This window comes from Sparus aurata, chromosome 18 (assembly GCF_900880675.1).
Source record: "Sparus aurata chromosome 18, fSpaAur1.1, whole genome shotgun sequence".
Lineage (NCBI taxonomy): Eukaryota > Metazoa > Chordata > Actinopteri > Spariformes > Sparidae > Sparus > Sparus aurata.
This window is the reverse complement of record NC_044204.1, coordinates 2,238,565-2,248,491: the sequence shown is the minus strand read 5'-3', so window position 1 is coordinate 2,248,491 and position 9,927 is coordinate 2,238,565.

Here is a 9,927-nt window from a genome sequence, read left to right as displayed (position 1 = left end):
GGTGGAGGAGGAAGATGAGGAGTGGGTGGAGGAGGTGGAAACAGGAGGAGGGGGTGGAGGAGGTCAGGCGCTCACCTGACTGAACATCTTCAGGAGCTGACGACAGAATGTTTGTGACCTACAACACAACAGTTTCACGGACACTTCTGTACTTGTCTGCCTGAACCACATAGTTGAGCAGCATTGTTATGATTTATGAGACATGATGTCAGTAACAGTTAACCGTCAATTAATATTTTAATGAGGTTTTAACATTAGCTTGAAAGTTAAACTCTGAAATTAGCACAGACAAGCTTAAGCTTAGCATTAGCCATCGGCTAACGTTAGCTACATGTGTCCTACTGCAGATAACTGAACCTGCTGCAAGTACTGTTCCGAGGTAAGTTACATGTATTTCACTTGAGTATTAGCCTGCCATTCTCTGCTCAGAGGCAAACATTTTACTTTTTAACTTCATTATATTATAGATTAACACTAAACAAGGAAACCAGGCAGCCTGCAGAATGTAAAGACATTAAAATGACCTCCACCGTCACATCAAACTGAACACATTATTGTATCGATAATAATAATAAATAAACGATACAGAAGGTTATATTATTCCTAAATGGGCCTTTCTGCATAATGAGTACTTTTACTTTTGGTACTCTAGGTATGATTTGATCCTGATCTCTGTTTTACAGGATGCACAAGAAGAAATTCTGCTTTGTGAGGAGACGGAGGCCAAGAAGACAGGAAAGTGTCCATCGCACATGCAAGTTCTCAGGTGAGGAGTTTGTTTCTGTTCAGTCCACATGGAAACCACTAAGGCTTTCCTTCTGTCTGAGTATGTGAATATAAAACACATGAAGGAGCACTGTACATCCTGCAGTAACACACACATGGAACATGGTGGATTTCAAAGGTTGACTCTGGTATTTTGTTCACGTAGAATATAAATGAATATGACAATGAATATAGATTAAAGTACTAGTATTTAGTATTTCTATGATTCAAAACATTGTTGGATTAAGTCACAAACAATATCATTGTGCTGAAAAATGAAATCAAGACTTACATAAAAACCAAAACACAGAAATATCACTGTGTACTTTTACCGCACTATCAGGACAATTTTCTAAGGAGGCTGACAAACTCCACATACACAATCACAGCACAGTCTGTTGGCGCTGCACTCAGTCCAGAGCAGGTACTGCTGTGGTACCAGAAACATTGAACTAGTTACTAGTTACTTCTTGTAAATTCAGCAAATGTTCTACATGAACCTCTTTTTGTCTTTGAGTAGAAACATGGAGTCTATTTGTCTCAATGACGGAAGGGTTTGTTTCATACAGAGCAGGAAGTGACATCAGGTGTTTTTTGTTACTTCTTCTGTACACACATGCCCATATAAAGTCTTACTTACATGTAATGTTAATGTGTATAAAACTGAACGTTGAAGACCTGAACGTTTTTCCACATTATTTTGAATAATTGTAATATTAAATGAATGGTGTTACAGTTAGTTAGTTTTCTCCACTAGATGTCACTCTTTACCTTCACTTAAATGATCCAGTGAACCCTGTTTGCTTTTCCTCTAAATTCAGCAAAACGTCTCTGTGTATCTGAGCTGTTTTTAAGAGCAAATATTTGCTCAAAATAAAGTGAGGAAAAAGGGAAATCAGCTCATCCTGTCCACAGAGCTGCTCCGAGGAAGCTTTCATGCTGAAACGTCGCATCGATTCGAAGCCTTTATTGATTTTAAATTGATATAACCACGAGATCAACAGAAGGCGGGTTTTTCTGATTTTTTTCTCCTCTGGGGAGCAGCTTTTTTCCAGATGCTGTTTTTTAGGAAATACAGAAGTTGCTGTTTTCACTTAACTGAATTTTATTGATGAGAAACCTACTTGTTTTTTCTTATTAGTGTTTTCTGCCTCATCTGATCCAAGCACAGTTTAACATGCAGTCAGACAGAAATCTGTCTCCACTGTCCTCATTCAGAGACGAGACCGTCTGTAGAAATGAACAGTTGTGTTTGTCTGTAAAAGATCACATATCGTTTTCTAAAAGGACAAAACATTTGTGAAACGTTGGGAGCCTATAGTATAGATAGTATATGGGCAGATCACTGACACCACCACAGGAAACTGGAACCCTGAAAATAAAACATAAAAACATTCAGAAAGACAGACGGCTGTGAAATGTCCCTGATGCGACTGTGTTCAGTTACTTTCCAATGTGGAAACAGTTAATGTTTTCCATAAACCAGAGAGTTTTAAAAACCTGCAGTATAAAATCTGTAATAACAGTCGAGTTTCACGCTGTGACAGCTGACTGATAATTCAATATGAGACCAGCTCAATTAATTATAGATTTTTGTCTTACACAAGGGTTTCATGATAATAGATTTTTGCCAATATCCATTATTTTCCAACTAATTTAGGCCGATTGCTGATACAGATGTAAGTATGGTCTCCACCTAACTTTGGAGAACATCAAGTCTCTCCTGTAATGGAATGAACGTATTATCATGCTTCCTGTTCCAGTGATGGCCCTCTGCTATCTAAATATCATGTACATATCCAAATTACAGAAGCTGCAGTGCTGACCAACAAATCTCCTTCTCCAGATGGAAGAAACAGACATTTGAATAGTTTTTTCATTGAAAATGAAAATTGCGATGCAGAAAGGATCATTGCTCTCTGTCTGTCATGATGTTATTGTGACCAGATGAATTCATAACGATATTATCGACGTGGCTATGGAAATTAAAAAAGAAATTAAAAAAAGCTAGCAGTTAAATGTTCCTTTAACTTTATGTACTGTGTATTTTGTCCCTATGTTTCTGAAATAAAAGACACAAAATACAAGTGTTAGTAGTAGAGAGGAAAGGCAGCCAGATGAGCCCAGAAATTAAAGATAGCCTCACATAGTTTCTCCTGGATTATTAACACAATATCAAAATATGATATTTTAATATCATAGTTAACGTGAATTTTGTGACACCTCTGAATCCTTCTCGTCACGAATCGTATCAAATCCAAATATCTGTCAAAATACTTTTTTTTGCCGCCTTTATCACAGGTCAAAATAAGAAAAGTACTCAGTCAACAACTCAGGTTGTATCTATGTGATTACAGCGTCATGTAATCAGTCTGGCACATCAGCAGAAATTTTCATTTTGGACCAACATTTTAATTTCAAAGCACTTATCAGACGATATGATTTGAACTGTATCACAGTTTGGTCTCACTGCATGTAAACATAATCAGTCACAAGTGTGATTATTTTAGTTTTGTATGTATTCTTCATATAGCTTATATTGTATAATGACTTTAACCATTAAATGTAATAGTAGTTGTCTTTGTGTGTGTGTGTGTGTGTGTGTGTGTGTGTGATGTATTTGTTCAGACAGACTGAGGCTGAGTCCTGTTAGTGTTGAGAGTCTGGGGGCAGTTGACAGTGTTTTAGGATGTGTAGGAGTGTGTGGGGGTGTCTTGGGGGTTAAATGCCCCTCTGATGGTTAAAGTGGGGTGCTGACCCCACCTCCACCCCCCTGTTCACCCTCAGCAGGAGGTCTGCAGGCTTCAGGATCCTCTGATCCTTCCAGTCTTGACTCCACATCAGAGGATAAAGAGGAGAATTTGTTTGGACTGAGTCGGCTGTGCGTGTGTCTGGAGGAGAGATTTAGTATGGTCAGTAAAAATCCTGCATTACTGCTGGAGTTGTTGAGGTGGAGCTCAATTTGTATCAGACTGAATGTTTCAATCAATTATTCTATTTATTCTGATGATTGATTTTCTCCACAAACTCACCGATTGTTGGATGTTTGATGAAAACAGTGAGAATTGTGATGACAATGAGTCAGTGCCCAAAGTTACACGCTCACAGTGTTTGTTCAGTCCAAATATCAACTGTATTATATTCAACAGTATTATATTCAACAGTATTATATTCAACAGTATTATATTCAGTATAACATTAAACTGTATTAAATTAAAGAGTATTATATTCAACAGTATAACATTAAACTGGTAAATTGAACAGTATTATATTCAACAGTATAACATTAAACTGTATTAAATTGAAGTATTATACAGTATTATATTCAACAGTGGAACATTAAACTGTATTAAATTGATCAGTTTTATATTGAACAGTATAACATTAAACTGTATTAAATTGATCAGTTTTATATTGAACAGTATAACATTAAACTGTATTAAATTGATCAGTTTTATATTGAACAGTATAACATTAAATTGTATAAAATTAAACAGTACTATATTCAACAGTATAACATTAAACTGTATTAAATTAAACAGTATTATATTGAACAGCATTACATTAAACTGTATTAAATTAAACAGTTTTATATTCAACAGTATTATTTTCAACAGTATAACATTAAACTGTATTAAATTGAATAGTTTTATATTCAACAGTATAACATCAAACTGTATTAAATTGAACAGTATTATATTCAACAGTAGGCTATAACATTAAACTGTATTAAATTGAACAGTATTATATTCAACAGTATAACATCAAACTGTATTAAATTGAACAGTATTATATTCAACAGTAGGCTATAACATTAAACTGTATTAAATTGAACAGTATTATATTCAACAGTAGGCTATAACATTAAACTGTATTAAATTGAACAGTATTATATTCAACAGTATAACATTAAACTGTATTAAATTGAACAGTATTATATTCAACAGTAGGCTATAACATTAAACTGTATTAAATTGAACAGTATTATATTCAACAGTATAACATTAAACTGTATTAAATTGAACAGTATCATATTCAACAGTATAACATTAAACTGTATTAAATTAAACAGTTCTATATTCAACAGTAAAATTAAATCAAATAATTCAAAGTAAAAAACATGACAGACAAGCTGCAACCAGACAATGATTTTACAGGAAGGTTCCCTGATAAAACACTGGCATCATTTAAGTTTTGATTGATTAATACAGCAAGAGTTTCAGCTGTGCTTGTGCAGACTGTTGGGTACTTTAGTTTTGGAGTGGACTGATTATCAGGGCTGATCTTCAGCATTTCTTTCAATGATCAGTATCAGTGTTTTTGTGTCTTGATTGCTTGATGATGCAGTGTCCTGTCTGTTGTTGGTCACCACTCTGTGTTCTCAGTGTCCACAATACTGTGCGATGTCACCAGTCACAGCCCATCAGCACTGAATCATCTGGATTTGTTTGCTAAAGTTATTATATACATGAAGTGGAAGTATTCAGGAGCAGAAAATGGAAATACTGAAGCAAAGTACCTCAAAATTTTACACAAGTACAGCACTTGTATTGTAGTTAGTTACACTCCATCACTGGTTATTCTCCACTACGACTAAAATGTGTATTTTTCAGTTTTCCTGGATTACTAATAATCCCTGAAAAAGCGAGTAGACCTATAGTTTAATTGATAACGCATTTCATGAACTCTTCATTTGTTTGTGTGTAAAATGTCCTTACATCTGTCACATACATGTTGTGCAGTAGAAGAAGAACGTAGCACAAACAGAAAACACTTAAGTAAAGTACAGCTACATCGTCTACCACTGGAGATGTTCGGGTGAGAAATCAAACAGTAGAGTATGATTATTAATGTAGATTTAAGTCTTCATCTGATTCATAAAACAGGAGATGATTTAAAGTGACAACATGAAAATATTAATTCAGTCATGATGAACACAGTGTTCACATGTTTTCTTTGTAAAATCTGATGTTTTTTTTAATTAAACAATAGGTTCATATAACACACAAAAAGTCTCACGGGACAAATATCTTAACAGATCAAATTTCCGATTAAATGATCATTTATTTTGATTTTCAAGAAACAGTAACTTCACACAAACAAGAGAAATATCATTAATTCGTCTTTAACTCAAAACCAAAAATAAATCAGCCTGTCGTTGATTCACTGATCTGATTCATTTCGCTCGAGTGCTGAAGTCCATTATTTTATTTGAGCTTGTGTCAAACTGACGTCCACTCAAGGTTTTCTTACTACAAATCTATCCGTCTTATCACGAATCATTTAGCTGTCATAGAGATCTTCATTAAGGAGAGAAAATCCACCAATGAGACAAGTTTAATTCAATATTCTTCAGCCTCACACCTACAGATTGTTTTTCTCCTGAGCTTTCAATCACATTCAGCGACTTCATCACTGAATGGAGCTGCACAATAACAGGTGGTCGTACGTGGAGCTGGACTATAACTAATGTCTGTTGTGTCTGATGTGAGACGAGGTGTCAGCTCCGTTCACCGAGGAAGACCATGAGATGTGGTTGAAAGCACAGAGGAAAAAAGTTGAGATTATGAACACATGAACCTGGAGAAAAGGATTGTCTCATTGGTGGATTTTTTTTCACCTGAATGAAGATTTTAACGACTAGATTTAATAATGCACAAATAATCTGCAACTCTTCTGATAACATGAAAACATGCAGCCAGTCAAGGATGCAGAACAGTCTGATGAGGGTTGAAGGGGTTCTTGGAGATAGTGGGTTTTATAGCAGGTCCAGTGGTGGAAAGGAGAAAAGACAGAGGTTCTGGTTCTATTCAAGGTGTTTTAGGGGATCCAAAGAAAGGGTTCTGTGTTCTGAGGAAGTTTCCCTGGTGAGAAGGATTTGCTGTTTGTTTTCTGTCAAATTCAACTTGATCTTTAAGTTCTGGACAAAACAAAACATATGGAGTTGTCAGCCTGGACTCTGGGAGGTTGTGATCGACAGTGTCAGTTCGATATTATATGAAATCATATTTGCTGTCAAGTGCAGTATTTCTCACAATGGACCAGCTGTTGGTTTAACATATAGACCCGGAGGACTGGGTTTCTAAGAAGAACGCCGGCTCACTGATTTGTCAGAATTTAAGACTTAAAGCAGGAGAAAATGTCGGGCTGTGGGATTTAAGTCCGTCACAAACGAACAGGACGATGACATCGTCTTTAATGATGTTTTGAAAGAATATGGCTTACAAACAATCTCTTATTAGACAAAGCAAATCAGCAGCTTAATCAATTATGAAAACACTCGTCAGCTGCACTTTACTGTCACACATACATTTATACTGAACGGGCTCAACTTGAATCTCACCCACAGTTTAATAAAAACTGTGTCCGAATGATTTTTTTCCCTTTCTTTTTTCTTGTTCTTTTTTCGAACCTGTTTTTGTGTTTTAATTGTGTATTTTGATAATGAGATTAAATTCTAGTCTAAATATTAGACATTATTAATAACACGATATTTTTCCTTGTGTCTTTCTTTCACTCTTTCTGTTTTTTATTTGCTTCGTTTCATTTGTGTTTTTCTGGCTGTAAGAACAGAAGTTGTCATTCGCTCAAGTTGTACATTTAATCGAATTAATTTTCTTCAAGACTGATTAAAATATATATTCATATTTGTAGCTGGGCTGATTTGTAACAATCTCTTTTGCATTATTAGGATTCTTCTATAAGGGTACTGTTATCACAGCCTGTGTGTCCGTGGTTGTAAATTCTTCAGAAATCTCAGTGAACCGTCTCCGTCCACTGACGGTGTCTGACGAGCAGTACTGGCTGTGGTCCACTGTGTGGCGCCCTGTCCCTTCACACTCAGCTCTCAGACTGCAGCTGATCTTCAAACTGCTGCTGGATTTATTTCCAGCAGCAGAGGAACAGAACAAAGTGCCATCTGTGTTTCACACATGACAGGTTCTCCTGTTCATTATGAGAGCGGCTCGATTAATATAGTCATTACTTTAAAGTCGGAAATCTATTTTAAAAACATGTAAATCTAAATTAAGAGCCCTTCATGTGGTGTGGTCCTTCAGGTGATCCTCTAATCCTGCTGCTTTGAGTGTGTTCCTGATGTTTCTAAGCACGACGACCCAAAGAGCCTTTTCACAACGTTCTTCTAAGATTAGAGAACGAGATTAGGAGCGACAACCACTTAACCAATAAATACTAAAGAAAACATTAACATTTCTGTGTATTTAAAATATTTAATGCAAATAACTAATAGTGTTAAAAAAATGCTCTGCCGTGGTTCTATTACGAACTAGCCTGGCAGCGCATGTTTAACCTGCAGAGACTTCAAGGGTGGTTCGAGGGGGTTCTAGACATCCACGAATACATGAGGCGGTTCCAGGGGTTCTTGGAGGAGGCTGTAATATTCTGTTCTGTAATATTCAAGTAGTTCGAGAGAATCTGAAGGAGGTCCAGCAAGCCATATCTTTGGATCCACGGACATTAAAGTCCTGGTGCTGTTAAAGAATATCCAGAGGGGGTTAATGTGTTCGAAAAATGCTCCAATACAGGTTCCAACGGGTTCTGGGGGATTCTAAGGAATATGAAGAGGATTTAAGATGTTCTTATTAAGGTTCTGAGGAATTTCAAGGGACCTTGGGATCCAGAAAAGTTGATGGAGGTTTGGAGATTGAAGGTCCTGGAGTTGTCAAAGAATTTCCAGAAGGGTTTCTGTATTACTGAGAAGGGAGTCCAGGGATGTTCGCAGGTATCGAGGCTTTTTAGGGGGATTTCAGAGCATCTTAAGAAGAACCAGGGTGTCTTAAAGGATTCCCAGGGGGTCAGTGTTCCGTGGGAGGTTCTCTACATTTACAGGCTTCTAAAGGAGGTTCTGGTCATGTGGATCAGGGAGCTCTGAGGGTTCTTTAATTGGTTGCAGGGGCTTGAATAAAGGTCCTGGAGATTTTTAAGAGAGATCTCATGGGTGATCATGATAGTCCCCCCAGGTACTTTGGGGTAATTCTTACGGTACTCCAGGAGGTCTAGATGAGGGTTCTGAGAGGATCCAGAAGTGGTTTGAGGCTCCTGTGATCGTGTGTCTTCATGCTCTGTCATGCCGTCTTGAGTTCTTGTGGAGTTTCCGAGGGGAATCTTACAGGAGAGCTCTGTGATGGCAGTGTTCTGGAGGAGGTTTGTCACGCCATCATGATCCAAACCTAAAATCACAAGAAGAAGCAGAATGAGGAGAATCAACACAATAAATAAAATAAAATCAGATTAAATGTATTAGAGAGGGGAACACACACATTGTGAGAATCTGCTCCATCAGGCCTCTGTGACAATTATTAAAATGTGACGATGATGATTTTTATTTGTGGAATTTTACTGAAATGATAAAAGTGTAACATTAATTATCAGAAATGTTTTTACTGAAGACACATAATTATAATGATTAAAACGATGAAATCATATTATTAATAATGTATATTATATCAGAGCCGGGCGGTGAGACGAGCCTGTTGCCGCCTGGTTTCTAATCCGGACCCTCTTCTTCTTTTTCTTCTTCTTCTTCTCCATCCTCCTCTTCTTCATCACCAACATGTTTGCAGCGTCTCATTGACTTTTTCTCTCCGCGCACACAGAAATATTTTTCCAGGCTTTCCAGACGTTTCTGTGTCCCTGGAGGAGGCAGCGGGCTAAAGGAGGATAAATATTTAATCAGCGCTGCTCTGGAGTTTGTGCTTAATTAGAGGAATTCTGCTCCTGCCACGAAAATGAACAAAAAAATGACTGCTGGAGATGTCAAAGCCCCCAAAACATCAAGAGGGATGATCAGAGAATAATAATAATAATTATTAATATTAGTTATTATTATTATTACGGACTTGCAATTATTATGGATCGCTGCGGCCTGCTCCCTTTAAACTCTAAAACTAAAGACAAAGACAGCAGTGAAATAAAACACTGACTGAAACACAGCTTATTAGAGGCTTTCCCTCCTGGTGCGTGTGTCTGTGTGTATGTGTATGTTTGTGTGTGTGTGTGTCTGCGCGCGCGCGCGCGCGCGTGTGTGTGTGTGTGAGAGAGAGAGAGTGCCATATGTCCGTGCGTAAAAAAGCGCAAATTGGTGCCAAATTTGCGCGCCTCCCGTGTCAGTCAGCCCGAACGCGGGATGACAGAGGAGATTAT